This window comes from Calonectris borealis, chromosome Z, assembly GCF_964195595.1.
Source record: "Calonectris borealis chromosome Z, bCalBor7.hap1.2, whole genome shotgun sequence".
Classification (NCBI taxonomy): domain Eukaryota; kingdom Metazoa; phylum Chordata; class Aves; order Procellariiformes; family Procellariidae; genus Calonectris; species Calonectris borealis.
Window position 1 is genome coordinate 69,818,340 of NC_134352.1, and position 23,898 is coordinate 69,842,237.

Genomic DNA, 23,898 nt, shown 5'->3' on the forward strand with positions numbered 1-23,898 from the left:
AAACACCCTCACTGAATAAGAAAATACTTAAATAACAATAAATATTTTTCATAGCTTTTCAGGTGTAATCCTTCCAACCCTCCCTCTCATCAAATAAAACAAGAAGTAAAAGTGGAAAAGCTTTAAAGATGGCTTCAAGCATAAAGAATGCTGTCCATACAAAGGGAGACCAGGGCTCTTCATTTTTTAAGAAGATACCAAGAAGGGCAATGATAAAATCCCATATAATCATGAAGAACTGGAGGGCTCCAAAATTATTATCTAGGAGACCAAAACACCCAGAAAGGTTCTATTTTACACACATGTTTTATGTTATGAAACTACTTAATATAGCCTGGTTAGTACAACAGACTCAATCCTAGTTCATTGTATTTACTTGGAGATGTGTTCGACTTTGTGTATGTATAATCTACACAGCTGTTTTAATTTCACTGAAGAGAACAACTCGACTTTTTGCAAAACTGGATTATAACACAAATAGCAGCATTGTATGAAACTATGTCAAAGAAAACTCTGCTTCATCCTTTAGGGTTTGTTACCCAGAAGTGAGGTATACATATGATAGTTTGCAGAAACCTTTTTTTGATACAATTTTTGCCAGCATAAGAAGAATTCCGTGAATCCAGAGATCTTTACTTTTATATTCTGTTATCTTCAAAAGTGATTATATACACTTTTACCAAACAGCTAAACAGATATCAGTAAAATACATGTGATGTAAAGAATGCTAAGTCACATTAAAGAAAGGCATACAGATTTATTTTTAAATAAAAGTACAAATAATATTTAAATGCATAACAAACAAATACAATTCTTGAAACAATGTAAGGCATAAAACCATCCTAATCAAAATTAGAAGTGTAATATTGTAGTTTATGCAACACCTCCATGGAATAGTAATAGGGGCTATTGGGCAATTCTTGAAATAAGCCTTCTCTGGCAAATTGTTAAATTGCCAAGAAAGGGTTTACAACTATTTTAAGACAACTATTTGACATTAGGAAATACTAGATTTATGGATTACTGAAATGAACATTTCTTGCTTTTTTCTTCTGTTTGAATAGCCTATTAAATACATCTGGAAAACGCTACGTCCATTTTATCAAATTAAACACACTTCAAATCCAATAAAAATCATAGGCAATAGACAAAACTAAATAATTTCTCAAGCCATATAACTCCAAGGAACAATTTGTTTTGATCCTAGATGACACATGAAATGTGACCATGAGATCAATATAAAGCCTCTTTGCGTGAGGCAGTACGAATGAAGTATTTTCACTGACAAGTATTGGAAGTAAACAATTATTTAAAACAAGCTAGAGAGTGAGGTTACCAGAATTCACAACAAAAAATACTATTTTTTTTTCCCAGATGGGTTAAAAGGTGAGAATTATGCCCACATAGAGCAACTTTCATTTCAAACCAAGAACTTCAAACCTGATCAGCTGGTCTGCAAGTCTGCCACCCACCGTATTAGAGGTATTCTTCTAACCAAGTAAAGATTCTCATAACTGGAGAGCTTGTGACAAGTAGTCCAAATTGATTCTGCATGGGGATGTCAAGAGTACTTACAATGTTTGTATTGAATATTACAAAAGTATGGGGAGAAACATGACATTTAGTGTTTATAGACTCGGAGAAGGCTATCTTAGTCTTTCTATTATTCATTTTATCTATCACCTTGGGGATCAAAACATTTATTTTCAAGAACTTCAAAGCACATGAGTAAACGAGAAGTCTCATGGACGCAATGAACTTTTTTCTTAGTAGCTGGGTTATCATTTAGTTTTGTCCAAGTTACAATCGAGTCAACTACTTTTTATCTAAGTACTGTTTTCTGTATGTATGATAAAATCCTTGCAGTGGTATTAGTTCTTATGATAAGTATTTTCACAGAGCATATGAAGTAAATGAGAAGCGAGAGATATTAAGAAACATTAAACAGTGGCAGTGTAGAGAAAAATTGTTTTCACCAAGTATTCTCAGAATTCTCTTTTCTGTGGCCTCTTGTAGTGTAGAGGCTGAAAGAGGACTCGACTCACTGTTAAGGGAATTAACAGACAAAAACTGACTTTCACTCAAGCCCATATTTGCTAACATCTATTTACAAAGGCAAAAAAGCTTTTGTGGAATTTCACAACATTCAGCACATGCAAACATGAAGCAAGCATTACTCAGATTTACTCTGACAAGTGACAGAATATGGCCTCGGACCAAGTTTGAGGACACCTCCAGTAAACTGCAGCAGTGTTCTCTGAACCCACTGCAAAATCAAGTGTGACAGGAAACAGCTGAGAAGGAAGCTTAAAAAGCCATTACATTATCTGATCTGACCGTGTAAAAATGGGGCAAAGTTCAATTCAGATAATTCTGCTATTTTTGTTGTTACAAATGCTTTCTGCTACTACAGAATCAATAAGAGAATAAGACCAACAAGGTGAACATGAGGAAAAATGTTGGATGGAAAAAAATGGCATCAAACAGTTACTCATCTAGATCTGGGTTTTCCAAATTTAAAATATGATTTAGATGGACTGTGCAACTAAGCATAGTGTTAAATGCCAATGTCATGTATATCAAAACATACATAAGTTAATGTTAGTATATTGACAAGTGTGAAGTTCAGACCTCACTTTCAATGCAATCTCCAGTTGCTAATAACATTTAAATTATAGAAGCCCAATTTCAACAGATTCATTTCTTCTATAAAGTCTATGTGTATTGAGATTTGTCAGATAGTTGTGGGGAAAAGACTGTGGAACCTGTTTTGGAAAAAAAAGCAGTTGCTATATTGAATTAAAATAATTTCACTGACAATTGCTAGAAAGTATGCTTTGAATCAGGGACTTAAAGTTTGCTAGACTAAAACATTAGGTAACATTTTTGAAGGTATACAAAGCAGGAAATGTCAAGATGATAAAAAACATCCAGGTGAACATTAAGTTGAAGAAGAGCTGAACAATTTAAAAATTCAAACTCATAACTTAGGTTATAAGAGTTGTGGTTAGTGAGTCTCCAGAAAACAGAGGTCAATACTTTTAGGCAAGGATAGAGTATGAGGAGTGCATACGTATGACCTCAGGAAGCGCAACAGTGCTTGATTAGTCAACCATTCCACATAAGCTTTAGATTAGGCAGAGTCTGAGCCTATTATTTTTACTGCAGTGCTAAATCATTCACCTCTTCCTATAATCTAGCTTTTAGCATTTTACAGTATTGAATCGCATAACTAGAGACTACATCATAAGCAAAATTCACCAAATGACCAGAGGTTGATTAATTCTGGAACTGTTTTGATTAATTCTAGAGCTGCTTAAATCCAAAACCCCAAGTGTCTTAACGATATTTTGCATTTACAGAGCTATGTTATATAACTTATAAAACTAGGAACCAACATGCATTGAAAGTCATTAGTACTCAAGTACTGCAGACAAGTCAGAACCTCTAAAATTTACTTTAAGAAGATATGGTGGGATAAAACCTCTTTTTACTGCTATAAGCTAATTTTGATCCATTATTCGTCTGACAGCTGCATAATCATGCTACTTATGCTACATAATTTCATTTATGTGGCTTTAATATCATATCTAAGTTCCCGTTTCTTATGTCACATACTTAATGAAGTATGTGGAGGAAGTTTGGGAATTTTGGTCTAGCTGGAAGTGTGGATATTCTGCGTCATGACAAAGGAAGTCTCTCTGACATGTGGGACATGAAGGATCTTAAACACTAATCAAATAATTTATTACAAAAAAAAATCTGAGCTACTAGAAAAAAGTATGTTTTCATCCTATAACTGACAGTCATAATTTTAAATTATTCCTTTTTAAAGCATTTCTTGTCAGAATTAAAATTATACACTTCATTCTGCATGGAATAAATTTTTTTTTGGAGGGTTTATTTTAAACTATTATGTTCAAGATTGGTGAAAAAAAATTTCATAGGTGTCAAATTAAGTTGACTTCACAGCTCTCCTCTGTCCTTTCAGGCAAATGTTCACCAGGGCTCAGGCTGAATCTGTAAAGCTGATCCAATTGCTTTAACTTCTAAGGATCCTATCACATGGTAATGGACTTTCCCTTTTTCAGAAAAAAAAAAAGTTCCCCCAACTCATAACCTCCTTCCTTGCAGCTGGCATGGCAGAGAGCCTGCACTTCACTGCACAAATACCTGCAAGCATCAGGGGACTTCCTCAGCCACAGCTCCGTGGAAGCTAACACTGTTACCTCCCTTCTGAAAATCTTTCAACCCGAAATCCACATAGATTGCAGTCTGCTGGCTGCTTTTAGTCTACAGCTGATCTCAGAGATCCACTTGACAGACATACTCAGTTAACTGGGAATATACCCATCCAGAAACATGCTGTACTGAATTCTCAATATACAAAAACCTGGTAATTTTAAGTAAAACTAGCATGGATGAAGATTAGGCATTCTGGTGGTTGCTCTAGAGCCACCTATCTGGACTGCAGCGGTTTGGCATTTTTAAGACCATTCTGTAATTTTCACAGAAAAAGAGCAAAAAACCATACCATAGTGACATCTGCCAACTTCAGTGAATACAGCCAGACTGACCCGGATCTTCAAAGCTTACACATTTCTTTCCATTCGTCACTGCCGCTTTCTGGAGCACACTCACTGATGGTTTCAGTATCAGCTCTAGCAAACCCTTCCTTTGCATTTCAGCTACATCTGTGTCCTCATCACATCCAGCATGCCTCATGCCCCAGGTTTTTAGGGTCACAGCCCAGACTGACCTGCTGCCTGCAGAGGCAGCAAGTGTCAAAACTGAGATCCTATCAGCAAGTTTGAGATGTTGTCAGATACAGGAGAATATCCAGCATTTCATAGAAAAGGAATTATAGCTGGTAACAGTTGCTGTGGAAGGAAATACAGCTTCTTCTGTCCTTCCTGCTCCTCATCTTTGTGTTCTATATCAGACACGACAAGTAGCAGAAACCACCTTGTTATACAGTATACAGGTCCTGAAACACTGTATTTTCCAGTAGCATTTCTCACCACTGTAAAAGCCATATGAAATGAGCTACAATATGACTATGAATATGAAATAATCTACATAATGTACAGCAATGTTTAAAAGGGCTGGAATTCACTTTTGAAGAAGAGAATCCTCTCTGACTGCAAAGGGCAGTCAAACAAGTTGCATGCAAATACCTATGGGACACAAGTGCTGTGTTTGAACAGGAACTGAAGAGCATTAAGTTTTTAAAATGATCAAGTGTGAGATGCCTTTCCCTTACCGGACACTTCCTAGTCAGTTATGGTAGATGCTTGCAATAATCCAGAGGGAATTTGCAAGACATTCTTCCCTAACTTGGCTGTCCATTCTCATTTTCCTGTTCCTTGAGCCTGCTTGTTGGGTGCTGCTTCATTCTTAGCAGCTTTACAGGACAGGAGTCTTCCTGTGTTAGGAGTATCAGCAAAGAGGATCCCAGTGTGATTCAGAACTCCTAGTCCTTTTAGGACACAAGTTAACAATACCTAAAGCACTTCTATTCAAAAATCAAATAACAGCATAAAGGTATAACTGTTACAATGGCTTCTGCCTCTATTTATTAAAATAACTCCCCAAGCAAGATCTATCAAATAAAGCTAAGCTTATTTTTGCTATAGCAGTCATGCTTATAAGCTCACCCTTTGATCCCTCTTTTGCAATTCATTGTTCTTTCTCACAGACTAGGAACTTGACTATGTCTCCCCATCCACTCCATTCTGGGATTTGCACAGGAATCTGCCTGTTTTATTCTTCTCAGCTGATTCATGAAGTGCATGACTCGACTTGATTTAACAATTTCTCTCCTGTTAAAACTGTCGGGAAAACACCTTCTCTAACAATTGTTGAATACATCTTATGTTGGGTGGCAGTTGCGGTACTAACCACTACTGATTCACATTAGAAAATTGTCTTCTGGGTAATTTAAAAGATATACTATTAAACTAAACAAAAAACCATGGATGAACATACATGCAAGCCAACCCAATGCATTCAGGTTATGTCAGACTTGCTACCCAGAAAGATTCATTTGTTCATGAGCGATACCTATGATTAAAAGTTCTTGGACCTTCCTGCATTGAAGTAAGTTTTCCTAACACACAAAACCTGCTAAAGTAATTGGAAACTATGCAGGTGACACACTAAAACAACAGCTAGGTTGTGAGTGAACATGATGCTGCTTCAGTTTGGACAGGAGCAGTATTTCAGCTTCATTTTATCAGTATCTATACTACTATGAGTAGGAACCTAGAGGAAATTTCAGAGTTACATGTTCTAGAAAACAAAGAACAGTGTCTTCTGATAGAGACCCTCAAAGTTCTCATTACTTGCTGAGACTAAGCAACACAAATTACAGGACACTTAGGTAAATTCTGTTAAAAGGAGATAATGAGTTCTGTCAATAAAAATGTTACTTCTGCCCCGGAGTTGATTATCCTGGAGCATGCAAGACAAAGAGGTAGGGTCTGAGTTAAAACAAGCTCAAAGGTATTTACCCTCTGGCAGCAGATAGCTGAAGTTTGAGGCATTGCAATAATGTGAGCAGATGTTTCCTTATGCTGATCTAAGGAACCTGAAATTAAAATAGGCTTTACTGTATAGTAGAGATTTACACTGAATGTTTTCTTAAGTTCTACCTCTCTCGACGAGCAGTCCCTTTTTATAAATGCATTAAGAACCAACTTGCCTACATTTACACACAGCCATTTTCAATGTTAACAAGCACACTTGAATTCTCCCAAGACAGAAGCAACTCATATTAAGTCACAATTCTGCTCACAACTGGTCTCCAAACTGTTGTATTCACTAATGGCAGCCAACAGCTCCAGGAGACGTATAGAACCTGCTACTGTGAGGGGAAACTCTCACCGAATTGTGTCCAGGGAGTGCACATATGCTCTGCAGCAGAGCAGCAAGGACACAACCTGACCATCAGAAATCAGGAAAAAAATTTTCAAGTAATCGCTAAATATTCAAAGCAATAAACCATTAGCACTTACAACACCTTCAGACCCATTTTTCAATTAATTTTATTTCCTGCTAGTTTCAGTCTTCTGAAACAGCTAGGAGTAGCTTGACTTCCCTCATGCCATCCCAAATCTCCCATTTAACAATTCTTATCATACCTAACCAAGCAAGAGCTTTATCTCTTAAAAAACCAAACCACCTTGTGTCTGTCTTAGATGGACTTAGGCAGCTCCCACTCCCCTAAAGCTTTTCTCCAGCCCCAAGTTACAGTTCACCCTCTCACAGGCATTTATTCATCTTGAGTGCAAGGATAAGCAGCTGCAGAAGGTGTTTCATTGCATTTCTGTCTTGGTTTTTTCGTATGTGTAGTATAGGCACTAAGAGTGTCAACACTTTCCAGAGGCATCAGATTCACTCTTGATGCATACTACAAAGGTCCTCTGTGAGCCTGCGGCTGACAGGGACCTCCAGGTGAGCACAAATACAAGCCCTTGTGAACAAGTGTACAAAAACCTCAAATTCTTCCCAAATTTCTAAGCAGAGAAAAATGTATCCAGGGAATCCCAGATGTGACAATCATCCACCAGGGAGGCTGTGTGTTACTCTTTGAACAGATCAGCAAACTTTTTTTGCAGAATTTTTTATAGGGAAGAGATGAAAAGAAGGAAGTCATAGTATGATCTCAAGCATCCCAGTCTCTTTTTAATAACTAAAATTACCAGAATGTTATTTTGCCTTTCAAAGACTGCTTAGCACAGCAAAAATATTTTGCATCCCCTCATATGCAATAATATGCAGCAGCTATGCAGGCATTCTCCATCCAATATTTAACATATTTTACACCATAATCTGCAACAGCCAGCATTTATTTTAAATAATATTTCAAGTGTGCTACTAAACTAACATAATTAATGTCTGAGTGGAATATATTACAGGTAAAGCAATGATGGATTAAATTTAACTAAAACATGGAAAGTTTGAACTCTAAATATATTTATTGTACTTCAACATACTGGTTAGTGATGGATTTTTCTTCAAAAAAGCTTAGTTCTCCTTATATATAATATAAATCATAAGTGACATATATTAGGTAAATCTAACAGACTACATTGGGCCAAATGTAATTAATCCTAGTTTACATTGTTTGAAATCTTCATTAACTACATTGACTGAAGTGATTGCAAATATCACTAATAAATTTGAGATTCACTTTCAGATTAGTACAGTTTTGAACTTAAGTGCTTGTTGCAGAGGAAGCTAGCAGTGTTGGCTCTATTGTAATTTCCATATGTTTGGCCAAATCTTAAAGATGTAGCCTCATTTGTAGCCAGGTAACTCATTACTTCGAGGTCACTTTTTAATCCAATACTGCACTAACACATTTAATTCCTCAGAATACTTGGCTCTTGAAAAAAAGTCTGCACAAAATGAACAGAATATAAAAATTTTCAATATGTAATTTTGCTCTGATTTTCATCTGTACTTTCTTATAACTGGAAGTGTAAGCTTTAGGCAACTGCTGCATCCTTTTGAAGTTTTCTCTTGTTTAAGCACTGTTTGCCTGAATGACAGCTTTCTTGGATCTTATGAGACCCAGTTTTGTAGGCTATAGGCAGATTTCATCTTCTGATTTTAAGACAAGTCTACTCCACGAAAGGAAGCTGTAATCATAGCTGATCATTACTTTTGTAAATGCAGCTGCAGAAGTTAAAGGACTATAGAGCTTTTAGAAAAACGTGGCACCTCGTATTTCACGTTTAAGATTTGCAGCAGAGTACCAATTTAAATCCTAATTTAAATCTAAATAATTCCATTGAGGGGCTTCAAATACAGGGAAGTTTGGCTTTATAGTGTTAATAGAAATAGTTCATTATAACTAGCACTTTGTTGAAATCTGTGCTAAAGATAACATGCCAAAAAAACCTAATAAAACAAATTATAAAACTTTAGATTTCAGCAAGTCTAAATTGCAACTCTTCATTCCATCCAAGCAAAACCTATAAAAGATATCTATTTAAGTAAACTCAAATTAAGATCTTAGAGTTGGATGTATATTCAAATGACTTAATGCCATAGTCTGTGCCAATGCCACAGAGCAATGACTACATTTTTCCTGAATGCCGATTTCTGTGCTGATTATATATATTGACCTCACTGAGGTCATCCACCTGCCTTCCAAGTGTTGAATATTTTTGCTTTTCACGTACAGCATTTACTTCATACTCTCCCTGCAGGTGACTCTTCTCCATCCATTCAAACAGTGAATTACATACACAGCTGTACCCCACACCTCTTTTAGTATCTTTTCATTACAACTCGTACCAGCTGCCGTGAGTTTCACCAAACCAATTCACCAGAGCACACTAAAAATAACATCCTCTGCACCCAGGAATCTGAAATTTTGAGTTGCCTTCATTTCTCTAAATTCCTTTAAACAGCATTCAGAACAGTCACTTTCTTTTAACCTTGGCCTCAATTTTACACCTAAATCCCCTTTGCTCAGGAACATGCCATCGGCTTATAGTACACTCTGAGGATGTTCCTTATCATATGTCAACTTACATAATACATGATTGCTATGAATAAAATAAATTCAATATCAACCCCTAATGAATAAAATAAATTCAATATTAACCTCTAATGAAAGCCAAAATTTAAGAAATAACTCTGCTCTATTTTTAGCTGTAGCTATATAACTCTAATTAGTTTTAATTCCATGAGACAAAGGAATCTCTACATGGTGTTGCAGATATCCCTTCCAACAAAAATTCCATCAAACTAGTTCTCTTCAAAACTAATTGTGCACCTTTCCCCATCTATCAGTTCTCTGTTTCTTTCTGAAATTCTCTATAGGCATGTGTAAAATGATACAGAACCCTCCAGGATTCTAGCTTATTATAAATCATACAAGTCCCTGCAACTATTTTAAAGCTAGTTACAAAGATGTCAGAGCCAACGTCTTTCTTTGTAATGCCAGATGAGATAAGAGGGGACAACGGTCACAAACTGTTGCTTGCAAGGCTCAGGTTGGACATCTGAAAAACAAGTTCTTCACTAGGATGGTAACCTAGCAGATAGAAAAGTCTGCTCAAAGATTCCTGTAATTTCTATCCATTGGAGATTTTCAGATCTCACCTGGGCAAGGCTTTGAGCAACCTGATCCAACTTTGAAGCTCGTCCTGCTTGGAGAAGTAAGGTCCAATAGCCCCACATGTCCTTTTCAACCAACTTTTCTATTATTTTATGGACCCATATATAAACAAAAATGCCACATCTTCAATTTTCAGTAGCAAGTGTCAAACAGACACACTGGTCTGGTTAATACCTTTCAAACAAATCTTTTCTAGTTTAAATTGCAAGTGCCTCTGACTACATGGACTAGAAGATTGAAAAAGCTGCGAAGAATATCTTTCCCATTACTATTATCATGCAAAAAGCATCCAGATTTGCAATTGAAATATGAAGGGTATGGAGAGCAGATAGTGTTGCAGCCAGGAGGGGAAAGAATCTGCTGTAAGTTGTATGCGCAGGTACAGGGGGCTGTTTTTTATAGACATTATCTGTCTTGGTTACACAGCATGACTTCAACTTTTCCTCTTCCTGAAATCCAAATCACCAGAAGTTGCATTGGCTAGATAAGTTGGGGAATAGGAGAAATCTCTCTGCTGATTATATGTTGGACCATGAACGGCATTTATCTGCATACTAGCAAAAGAATGATTTCTCTTGCATTCTATAAGATGTGAATGGACTTCCCTGAAACTATTTTAAAAAGCATCTTGTCATAGCGTGAGAGGGAGAGATATGTAAAAGCTCTGCCAACTTTTAGTACTCAGTTTGATGTTGTTGCTCATTGAAAACAGCATCAAAAAGAAGCTGCAGTAAAAAATGTGTTTTGCCAGAAGCTATGGAACAGTCAGTTACTTTAAACCAGTGAATCCAGAAACAAATTTAGCAAGATTATTACTTTCTTCTCCTGACTGTAGTGTTGTTGATGCTCCTTTAGTAACACACCTAGTGATACTCACCCAGGAGTATCCTTCAAACACAGCTCATATGCTAGAAGAGTGAAAAGGAGATTTTTCTTATTAATTTTTCCATGGCATTTAAGTCATCTGAGTAGCTTCTAAACTGCACTACAGCAAGAATTGTCTACATCCACATGTTCACTTTGGAAACAAAGGAAGGTTTTACCTTTTTCTCCCTTCCTGTTATCGAAAGCTGAGCGCTGCATACATCACATGAATAAAACATTCCCTCCCTCATTTCTTATGTGCTGCTTAGAAGTTATCTAATACAGGAATCCAATAAGTTGATTTTATTTATATAGTATTTCCATAGCAGCTGATTTAAAGAACTTACTGTTACTGTGGAGCAGTTCCTTATCTACTGTTCCTCTCTTTAAAAGCATCTTCTATTTAAAAAATTTTGCTGAGAACATTGAACTCTATTAAGAATTTTAATTTTGCTTTCCATGGATTTATGAGCTTACAGTTTAGAAAGAGTTTGTACTTTATACTTGTCAGCAACTTGATGCAGTCATAAATACAATTTCAAAGCACTCCAGCATTTTGGAAAAAGGAAAAGCAACAATAGAGGCTATGCCACCAGTTCCACAGTAGCTGTGGCGCTCCACTGAAGGTCGTTCTGGAGATCGTATTAACTAAGCATAGGATTATGTCATAACTAGTTATCATGATTTTAACTTAAGTGCTTTTTATTCCCATGCTAACAGGTTTACATTATAATTTATCTTCTTAGTAGAGATGAACCATTACAGTTCCACATGAGAGTAATAGCTGTCAAACTGTACTGGGGTACTTCTAACTGTGTCACTTATCTCACTCACATTGCAACAAGGTCTGTAAATTTGCTTAGAAAAGCCTTCAGAAATAGCTGGATTTGGAAGGAAGCTTTAATGTGGATTTTGAGTAACCACCATGCAAAACAAACTCATTTTCCACTCATTACCACCTCGATACAAAAATCCAGAAGGGTAACATTATGAACAAGCAGAGAGAGATGCAAATTCTACTTAATTTGCTCATTATGTTGGGAAAGCACATGAATGCCAGTTTACCTCATTACCAAACATCTGCATGTTTAAAGTGAGCATCCCCTTATCAAAAAAAGTAAAAAAAAATCTCCAACCATATCAGTTTCATCTAGCTCTGAATGCTTATCCCCATGTTCAAAAACAAAGTCTTTATCCATTGGAAAGTACATTTAGCTATAAATCTGAAGTGGGGGCTTCATCCCTTTTCATCATTGCTGTCCACACAGTAGCGATGTAGTGTAAGCTAGTTACCTAGGCTGCCCCTCTACAGTTACTGGGAAAAGTACCTCCAGAGAGCAATTCTACCTGTTTTGGAACGTGAAACATAATAGACCACTGAGAGAGCCTAGAGAACTAACAATAAGAGACCCACTTCACAAGGCTAAAGATAAGTGAAGATAAATTCCATGAAATGAAAAAGAAAATGAGGAGGATTTGAGATGACACTGAAGGTCAGAGTTCTACTTTGCAGGTGCACTTTTAAGAAAGCAAACTGTAGCAGAGATTTCATAGGCACGTTAATTTGTTAAACTATACAGATAGCTGGCAAGTACAACCCCATGAATACAATCATTTGCAAGTACAACATGATATCCATGGAAAGAATTAGTTTTTAAAGGTCAGCCCCTTTAAGATGTGCTTGTGCAATCTGTTGTAAGTAGAGATGAACTGACCTCACACCAGTCATAGAAGGGCAGTTAATGTGGTGCCAAGCTAGAGAAAATAATTCTGCAGAAGGCATAGCTTGAAAAGTAAAATAAGCCAAGTAGAAGTTCAGTGCATTTTAACCACAGCCTTACTGACCTACAACCCAACTACACCAAAGTACAAAGTTCTGAAAAAACCTAGAAAACCCAGAGCAGAAGGGTTGATTCAAGACAAGGCAATGTGAGAAGAGAGGGCTAACAAACATAGCAACTCCAATTAACATTATGTTTTAGTTATTGTCTTTAAAGACCAATTTTACAAAAGAAACAGCATTCAAATTTCCGCAAGATTGCCATGACTAGATCTCTCACCTAAAGTTTGGAGCATAGTAAATTATCCACTTCCTAGTCCAAAACAAAAGTACACCTTTGAGAAGTAAAAACTAATAGTCGTACCTAATATGTAGGCATGTTTGTAATAGCACCTGTATTTCAATGGAATAAAATAAAAGAATTGATGTATTTCTGTACCCTCAACTATCTTTCAGCCCAAGTGAAAAAAGGAACAGCGCTTGAAAGCTTCACTGCACATTCTTCTGTTTCTAAAATAAAGGTCACAAACAGCGTCTGAGTGTTCCCACAATATATGAAGTGTCTGAGCATGCTTCTACTTGCACCTGAGCAGCAGAAAACACTGGAAATTGAAAAGGCTGTCAGGTGTTTTGCTGCTTGTGCTCAGGGGCTGTTACACCTCTGTGTAACCATGGATAACACTGCTGTGAGAAGCAGCTGTGAGAGGTGTGAGACTACCCACCCCATGCACCTCTTTGCTCAGGAGCTGCATTTAAGCTAAGGCATGTGCCCTCAACCCCTGCTTGGGCTGTCCTGTGGTGCGCATTGGTCTGGACAGAACCTGACCTGCACATTTGAGTTGGTGACCTGACCTTGCACCTCCCCCATTACTATGAACTTGCCCAGCAATCTGGACTCTCAGCTGAACCCAGCTGCTACCAGACCTGTCCTGCTCACTGTGTTTGAGTACTAGGGGAGTGGGCCCTGCTGGCCGAGGCTCTGCCAGCTGCATTGCTGGTTTGGTTCCCTGTCCCTTCTGGAGCAAGCAGCCCTTGGTGCTCCCTGACAGTAGCCTTGGGAGTGATGGGGACTCTGCTTGTCCTCTCAAGGAAAGGACAGAGGGAAAGTTGATTGAAGGAGCTGACTGTGCACGGGATACATTAGCATTTTATTTCAGCTCAGGTATGATGTTGAAGCAATCTGCCAGTCACCCCTGCTGCTGTCTGCATTACAGAGCAGCTGCTGAGGGCAGAAACTGAATTCCTCTCAGGAGATTAACTCTAAGTGCAAGAGAGGCACACTCTGTGGGACCAGTCTGGAGTGTGCTCGCTACATTGCTCACTATATGATGCACCTTTTAATATGGCAGGAGATACACACTAAGAAAGCATGAATAATATAAAACATTTTACATAAACATGAAATTGTTTAATATCGCAGCAACAGATATGTAATCTGCATCTATGAAGTTAGTTTGGTAGAAGCCAAAAGTTGCAAGCATATTTCTGATATTTTTATTTATAAGTAGAACTACACAAATAACTGTTGTTGCACAATTATACGTATTAGGATTCCAGAAAGAAACTTGGAAGAAATCTCACCGCAGAAGTCTTCCTGGGTTTTCTGCCATGTTAGAAAATTTAATATTCAACCTCAAGTAAATGACCACAAGTTGTCAGGAACTTAGCAGTATTCTGTGGCATATGTAAATTGAGCTGAATGGCACCACTGACATTCTCAATGGACACTCTCACAAATCATAATTTTCAGTGGCACTAATTTGTATCATATCGTCAGCCTCAGAAGACTCAGGAGACATTATGTACCAGGTAACATTTACTAAAAGGCAAAAGCCTTAACCTAACTTTGGCATACAAAATATGACTAAATGAATGAATTTCAGCCACAAGGAATTAGCTCCATTATTGTCTAGAGGTGATCATCCTAGATTTTCTGAATGACACCTTGGCTATGGGACCTGGATGAGGAGTATTTCTGCTTTTACTTTTCTGGAAAGATGCAAAAAGAATTCTACATCTGTCAAACTATGCTTCCCATTTGTATTTATCCTTTTAGTGATACATAGTTATCATGCACATGCAAAGGACTTTTCCTTTTGGAGCCTTTCCACTATGTTCATTAAATTTTGTTTCAAATCTTTTAAAGGGAGGTTTTGAGTATGCAATTACTTTTCTAACAAAGCAGGAAAGATGTTTTGCTACCAATCACACAGGAATCTCAAAGAAGTAAGTACACAAAATAATAATCTAGTCCATTTAGTTATTAATGAGAAACACATGCAACAAGCAAATAGACACAAAAGTAGTAAATTAGCCCAAAAGTTCACACTGGGTTTTTTTTTAAGCATTGGAAAATTATATTAGAGACATTAATACATTTTTGGGGCTTGGTATAATTTTCTAAATTCACAGAAAAATGAAGATTCTCTTACAAGTCAGTTACGAAGCAGGAGCCTAATTCAGCTGCTATGAAAAAAAATGCAAAGATTTACTATTAAGAAATTGAATTGTGCTCTCAAGAATTAGTATAGAAACATAATGACATTACTTTAGAAAGTGTCTAGCAGCTGCTTTCAATATCCTTGCTTTTGCCAGGATTTTTTATGATATTGCAAACAGCTGCTTTTCTAGTACACAGTATGCCTGTCATCTGTCTATCAAATGATTTCATTTCAGCATAAACAAGGAACAGTTTGGTCTCAAAAATAGCACATAGAGAGCCGTCAATAGGAGAGGATTCACGGAACCTATTCTCTGTAAAGAAGAAGGATTCATTATTTCTCTCTCATCTGCTTGTAAATTTCTTTCTTGCAGTAACTGTTTTGTGTTTGCGATTGGAATGACCTATTCTCCATTGCAACTTGCAGCTGCAGATTGTTGAGACTATGTGTTATATACAAGGTGGGGCTTTTGGCTGAGGTGCGAGGGAATCAGCTTTCTTTAATCGTGACTGACAGGCAGCTACGTGCTAAGGTATCACCAAAGGGCAGTGCTGATTAAGGAAAAGGCTCATTGGCTGTAGGTGCTCTGTACTGTTCGAGTGCCCTGAGCTTCATTGCCCCATTGATATGCAAGTCACAGTGATTCTATCATTTTGCTTGCCAGTGCTCTTTTACAGGGCTGGTTTCTAACAGTCTCCTTGTTAGCAGCATGGCAAGATGGTCAGTCTAGTAAATGAGTGTATCACTGCCAGCGACATAGTTTCTAAAAAGTAATGTGAGCCAAGGCAATGATTGGGAAGCTAGGGTATGACACCATGACAGGTTTATAAGCTAGCTGCTACCATGCAGAAAAGAAATTTTATGAAAAAGTAATTTTATGAAAAAGTTCATAAAGATGTCAGGTCAGTGTGCAGCAGCAGTGAAAAAGCAAATAAAATGTTAGGAATAATTAGGGAAGGAATAGAAAATAGAACAGAGAGCATCGTTACAGTACTATATAAATTTGTTCAGCACCTGGAAACAGCGCCTGTGGTGTGGTTCTTCTGCCTCAAGAAGATTACAGTGGAACTGGAAAAAAAGAAGAGAGAGGGGCAAAAAGGATGATCAGAGGACAAGAAATACCTTCCATAAAAGGAATGACTAAACAAAATAGGTCTCCAGGGCCTTGACTGGGAAGGGGAAGGAAAGATGTCATGAGAGGTCTATAAAATCATGCCTGGCAAAAGAGGAGGTGAATTCAGCTTGACTTAGCAGGGGCACTGCATGGGCAGCCATCTCATCTGGCAACCATCGTCTCAGTGGTTGACTGGAGACTCTGAACAAGAATCCCAATGAGTGGTCATGTAAGTGTAGAGAACCCACATGCCAGAAAAGGAAAGAAAATAAAATACAAAAGATGGTTAGTACTGGGGGCCTAAATTGACTGCAGGCTGTATCGCTAAGGCATGGTATAAGTGATTTACACCTTCTGCCAATTTGTGCCTCAGCAAAAATTATCCCATCAGGTTTAAGATCTTTCATCTTTATTGGTATGATGTATTTCAGGTAAAGGGTATCTCCAGCTATAATTTAATGCATTTCTTAACAGGTGTATGCTATTTGATACTATTTACTTCCACTTTTCAGCATTTCAATATGTATCAGTTTCAAACTAAAAATATTCTAATTCTTTAAAAATATTATCATCAAATGCGATGGGAAGACTTTGATTTAAAACTTAAAAACTAAATACCACAAATTACTTGAAGTAATTCGTGTGCATTTGCCAGTCTTATGACTCATGGTTTCACGTTGTTTCATTTAAACTGTTGTGACAGTCAGCTCTGTAGCTACACTGAAATAGAGAGAAGGATCTAATAAGGGTAAAATAAGTATTTGTATGTCATTATCAGTGCAAGAACAGAGTGACGACAGTCACTTGCAGCTGTTTCTTCCACTCAAAAAAAAATTCAGGTAGAAAAGAATTTTATTTTAAATTCACTTATTTTAACTTGTTTCATCAAGGGAGAATGTTAGGGATAATTACACTGGAGAATGAGAAAGGAATATCTAGCCTTATGTTTCAAGGCTGAACAGAAATGGGGAGATGTACTTGGGGAAATAGAAATGGCTTGAAAGGTAAAGGAATACTGCAGATCCAAATACCTTCATCTATCAAAATAAGAGGATCTATACCTTTAGAAAGTAGAAGATCTTAAATCTTGCAATGATTTTACATGATTAAGAATCCAATTAAGTGACAAAATATAGTACTGAGTAAATTAATTAATTCCATATTTAAATGCGTGAATGCCAGCTGCATGTCTATACTCTGCTTTAGAAATACAGATTAAAAATATTAAATTAAAACCTCAGAACCTAGAATCCAAAAATAAGTCTTAAGTTTTATTAATTATCTCCATTTGGAAACTGACCTCTAAGTTATATTTGCAACTTTGAATTTCGTAGTATTTTACCGATTTACACTTATCTTTGGGTTCTCATAAGGACCATGTCCAACAACTTCGTTCTGCTAGCACAGTGGGGTGCTAGAAATAAAGACAGAGCTTGCCTTTTCAGAAGATAACGTACTTCCACAGACTGGCCCATGGCTATGGAGGAGACGACCATCGGAACTATGGACTGTCACACACCTCACCATTTCCTGATCGAACTGCAAAATGTGTTCGCACAATCTGGCTTTATATCAGATGGACTGACATGTAGATCAGTCAGATTGATATATCTATTTGTGCAGATCAATAGTACATAAAAATACAGAAGATGCTTTCCAGCTGCATGCATTTCCCTCTCAGGGGAAAAAAATGAAAGAATAAGCACGGAAGACACAGTAATCAATTTGCTTAATGCTTTACTTGAAGGCACTCAGGCTTAAGTGATAAGAATAGCAAGCGTAGCTGAAGCCTGTATGAGCAGAGTAGGATATCGAAGCAAATAATTGGTAGAGATGTTACCGTCCCACTAACACCTTGTCATAAAGAATATTAATTTCTGAGAAATTACCATTCTATCCTCATGCAGTAAAAAAGTCTGTCTGTTGGTTTGTTTTTCCTTAAGTTAATTTGGTTTTTTTGTGAGTTATTTCATTAATAGCATTTGTTTGACTCAATGAAGTTCTGGACAACTGTTATACAAACAATTAAACATTTCCCTCAGTTCTATGGTTCAATGCTCTAGACCTTAATTTGCTCATTCTTGTAGTCTACCATAACAGTTTTTATGATTTGGGTATGTTTTTATCCTAAGTTCTGAAATGCTGACTTGTCAAGTGCTAGTCCAGCAAGTGTTTCAAGATTTCTTCACTGTTTATTAATGATCTGTTAAGAATACTACTGTTATGCACAATACTTTCCAAGCACAGCAGGCAGACACGGTTTTCCCTCTGCAAATTTGGATAAGCAAGTTCATAAATTATAACAGTCTGGGTGCTAGATAGGGAGGAGGTATTACAACAGAAATACACAAACACAGTTCATGATATTCTGTTGTATTTGGTGAATAACCATTCAATTAAAAGAGGATGTCATTTACATATCTCACATCCAGCTTCTAGTACAGAGAAAGGTGGCAGAAGGTGAGCATTCCTACAGATTCACCCTCCAGTGTTTTCAGGACTGCAGCATGGGCCTGAAAAAATCAGAAAATACTACTTTTTGCTCATTTATGTAATGTTGTACTTCTTATGTTTAGATTTTTGAATATCAGGTAGAGACCCACCATGAAAATATTTAGTGCGAGCACTGTGAATGCAACGGTCAGCACAAGCAGAAATAACAAGTTATTTTTTATTAATTATTAAGTTATTTTTATTAATTATTAAGTTATTATTAAGTAGTCTTGCAGTTCATTTGGCCTGAAAAACTAAGCTCCGTTATCTTACTGTAATAAAGTTACGAAATTGAAGCTGTCTGTGACAGTTCTAATTGTATTTCTCAAACTGAAACGGATTTGTAGCTTTCTGGACAAAAAAAAAGTAAACTGAAAAAAAAAAAAAAGTTGGGCCCAAACAGAATTTATGTAAACATACCTAAATAGCCCCAAACTTTAACCCAAAGCCACACTGAAAGTTATCAGGCAATAACTTTCTCAAGCTAAAGGTGGAAATTAAAGGAACATTAAGAAGGAAGCATGATATTTGAAGTATTGCACAATTGAAGTAATTCATCACTGTATCTCAAAGAATCATTTCAACTAAGCTAAATCCTGTATGTTTAGTATTCAGGAAGTTGACAGCAAAAGCAAAGTGGAATTTTGTTTATCCGCAGTAACAATTGATGCATTATTCCTGTGCTAAAATAATCAGCTATGTGAGACAGACTTGTTTATGCAATATTATATGCTATCACTGGGAATTTACTTGATGCTGGGAAATCTTTTTGAGCATCTAGCAATTGCATTTCAAGATTACTGAATATCTAAGTTTCAACACTATAATGAAAAGGTTATTCTGGCTGCTTTTGGAACTGTATGATTAGAAAATAAGTTCACATTGAACATGGGCATTTCTGTTTATTTATAAATCACTACAACTTTTGCCTTCTGTATCTGGATACTCATTTCCCACTGTGACAACATAAATGACAAGCACACCTTGGTAAACATCTCAATCCTACTCGTGACTCTGAATACCTCCCTGTAATTTACAAGAAACCCAGAAGAGAGGTGGATGTTCAAGTAGCTTCCAGCAATTACAAGAGCCATCGGTTTCAACACTCCTAACAGCTTTGATGATCCGAGACTCATTCAGGCATTGAACTCCCAGTGATTTCGGTAGAGGTTGAAGTGCATTTGAGGATCTGAGCCAGAGTGCGAAATACCAGTGCTAAATTTGCAGGCAATCTTCATCAACCAAATGGCAGTAGACAAGTTGCATGTTATTTGCTTTTCTGGTCTTTTTAACAGACAGAAACATTTAATTTGTACTGATATATCTTGGTATAAAGAAGAATTTCCACTCTCATATCTTCAAGTCCAATCAATTACAGTAAACATAAAAAGTGTTTTTTTTAATATTATCAAGTTCAAATCATTTGTTAGCTTTGGTTTTAAAGTACAGCTTCACGTCAATGCTCATAAGTGGGACAATTCCCACCTCTAACCACTGGGAGGTAGCAGATGTACTATGCATTCATTATTTAGCGATCTCTAGAACTGCCTGGTACATAACCCAACATATAACCCTGTTGATTCGTGCTGCCTAAGGATGTATCTGTTCTCTTTAGATTTACTTAGTTTTGTTGAAAATGGTACATTAGATGTGGTACAATTAAAAAAGACCCTCAAATATTATGTGTATAAAAACTTAGATACGGTGGTCAACATTTCTACAAGAAAGCTTTGAACAGCTACTACTGAAAATGTTAGTAAGCCAGCTGCTTTTTGAAATTTGTTTGCAACACCTGTTGGAAAAATGATTCAATGATTTGGATTCTGCATAGGGTTATCTCTACAACATAGTAGAGATAACATTCTCTTTCCTTGCTCTTCTTTTGTATGAACATCACTTTTCAGATGAGAGAGAATTTCTGGGCACTACAGATCTTACCATCTTACTTAGTGAAATGTACAAAAACAATTAAAAAAAAGTAAATCACCAATTCAAACACCATCCTGATAAAATATTTTTCTTTGTATTTTGGTTTTCTAGAGAATAAAAAAACAATACTGCTGTAACATTAAGTAATCAGTGTTTACTGGATGACTAAACACCTTAATCAGAAAAATTAGTCTAAACATATCACAAGAAAGGGCTACTGTAAACATTTCAATACTTCTTTGTTGTTCTGGAAATATCATGAGAATAGCTCTTTCTTTCATATTGTTTATTAAAATGTAAAAAAGCCCACTTGCACAAATGAATTATGGATAAGAATGGAAAAAATGTGTCATACTAAAAATGTAGCTGGATTTTGTTCTCCTTTGAATTAGATCATGTGAGCAGCTTCACTGACTTAATTTACTCTGTTCAGTAAGGACGGCAAGAAGAATAAGAGATGCTACAACCAGACAATAATTTAGGGCTACATCCTGAGCTGGTAATACCCAAGATTTGAATTACATATTAATGTATGAGAGTAAGCAGGAGTTACAAATAAGAATGTGCAATACTCTTTCAACATGCTAATTCTTATCAACTTAAAACAGCAACGTAGACTGTCTTTATAATTTCTCCCTTCCCCTAAGAAAACCTGTAATTATTTCCCCTCAATGTATTTATTAAATAAATCTAAAGTTAATCACATGGTATATGTTACTATCCCTAGCTTGTCCAGAACATATATTGCTTCCTAAACAAAACAAGGCTGGACAACAGCTGAGTAAACTGAAAGTTCACAGCAAAATTTTAGAAGGACATTTCTTCCCACTCAATTTTTACACATATTCTCTCATTTCAAACTGAGCTTAAAACAAACTTGTTCTTGCTTCAAAAAAAATTCTTTGAACATCTATTGTCCTCCTTCTACTAAGACTTTGGTGTGCTTCACATTGCACTTTGAGTTACTAGTCACACTGTCAGTAGTTTAAGTGATATCATTATTATGAAACTATGTTTTTATTGTATGCAATTTTGATTGTCAACAAAATAATGATTTTGATTTAAAATCTGCCTATGTTCATGCTGATATTCAATAAAGACAGCACCAAAAGCTAAATACCTACTCTGAATTTTAATCAGACTATTTTTATTTGATTTCAGACACTACTACTTACAAATCTCATGTTTCATTATTGCTCAAATAAGTGTAAAGTTATTGTTCAACATAAAAAATGTTTTTAGAACAATATTACTTTGCTCAGCTAGATGCTTATGCAAAATTTATTTAAATTTATCTGAAATGTTTTGGTGATGAGCTAGAACTAGAACTACAGGATAATTTCAGAGCTTCCTGAGTTCACAAAGAAACAAAACAAAATATAGTTCCAAAGTAGTTTATGGATTTAATTTTGTAATTTCCATTTTAAATTCTAAATGAATCTGGGAAACAAATAAACAAAAAATCTTTAAGAGCTTTATCTTAGGGGTTTGATGATTATTTTTTAGTCTCATAATTTTAACTTAATCAGATTAAAAATTCAAAGTCTTGCTGTTTTAGTAGACTCCAACACTGGGAAATGCTCTGGAAAATGTTTCTCCCTCTGTAATTTGGCTCTCCTTTATCTCTTATTTTTCCTTGATGCTCTATTTTAAAGTATTGAACCCTAAGTAACATCTCAAAGGTGTGCTGTATTCTATGTGAAAATCAGTCTTGCTATGATATCAGAGAAAATACACAGCTATACAATACAACAAACCCCTTCACTTATTTTAGCAGTCTTTCTAAATTTTTATTTATTTATTTATTTTATTTAGGGGTGTGGAAATGTCAATAAGAATACCACTTGTCAGATTCTAAAAATCCAGAAATGTCGAATAGATTTCAAGTTTCTCTAGAATTCTTCTCAAATCAAAAGCTTCAACAGACTATATTCATTCTTGAAAAACAATCAGTTTTCATCAATGAATTTTTTTTCTAAGCATGGCTGGTTAGCAAATGTGGTGATGTCCACTTTTTATAATAAAATGAGATCTGAGTCAAATTATTTTCTCAGGCTGATGAGGATTTTAACCCCTTAAACTCTGCTACCTGCCTTTTCCAAAAAAGGAATTTAAGATTTATTAAGCCAGAAGAAAGGAAGCTGGAGGTCAGTGATTAGGGCTGTCATTCCTGAGGGAGAAAAAAATTCTATGTTCTGTTATTATTCACAGAATTAGCCCTTTATTTCATCTACTGACCTTCTAGTATTATACTTCCAAGAAGACCTGGCCAATTTTCCATTGAAGTGAAGAAGGTAAAGGGTGGAAGCTCAAGCCTTTCTTCTAATTCATTTAATCTCCGTATCTTCAATTGTTTTATTACTAGCTTACCTGTGGATTTTTAGAACTTAATTAATTTCATACCTAGGAAAACCAAAAAGCTTTTGTGACACTACTGCGAAATCTGCACAGAAATCACTTCATCATTGAAGATCTCATCCCAGGGTGGAGTTGCCTTCAGTGAGGTAGAACTGAGGACAAAACCTTAATTAGAGGAATGATAGAGGAAGATACTATTTGATTTGGGAAAAAATAAGTCTTACTTTTTTTGATGAACAGCTATAATGGTGAATTCAACCCCTTCAGCAGAGGAATTTGTGATGGAATGCAGATGACACTGCAATTTTATTATGTTTCAAAAATATTTTTGGTAATAATGTGATCAATATTGAAAACCTCCTGTCATAAGAAGAGTGCACGTTTTATTGAAAAATATTATGTCTATAAATAATTTTTTTCTATACTTAGATTTTTAGAAAGGTGCTGACATCCACTTCCTGTGAATTTTATGGCTTCTTAAGTTTTAGAAAGCAGTTATGTCAAAAAGACTTTGAAAATAACCATCAGCATTATTCTTACTGGTCCAATGTTCAAATAGGAAATACTGGCAAGAGAGGACAAAGCAAATAAATGAATGATTACTGTTACGTGGTGGTCTTTTCTCACAGAGTTCTAGTGCTGAATTTGATTTATAATGTATTTTTGTTTGTATCTATGAGACACCAAAACCACTCACTTTGATCTATTGATTTTTCAAATAGTATGTTACATTATTTAGCCTAATACACTGTGTTCGAGAGAATTTGTCTCTCGGCTGTCTATA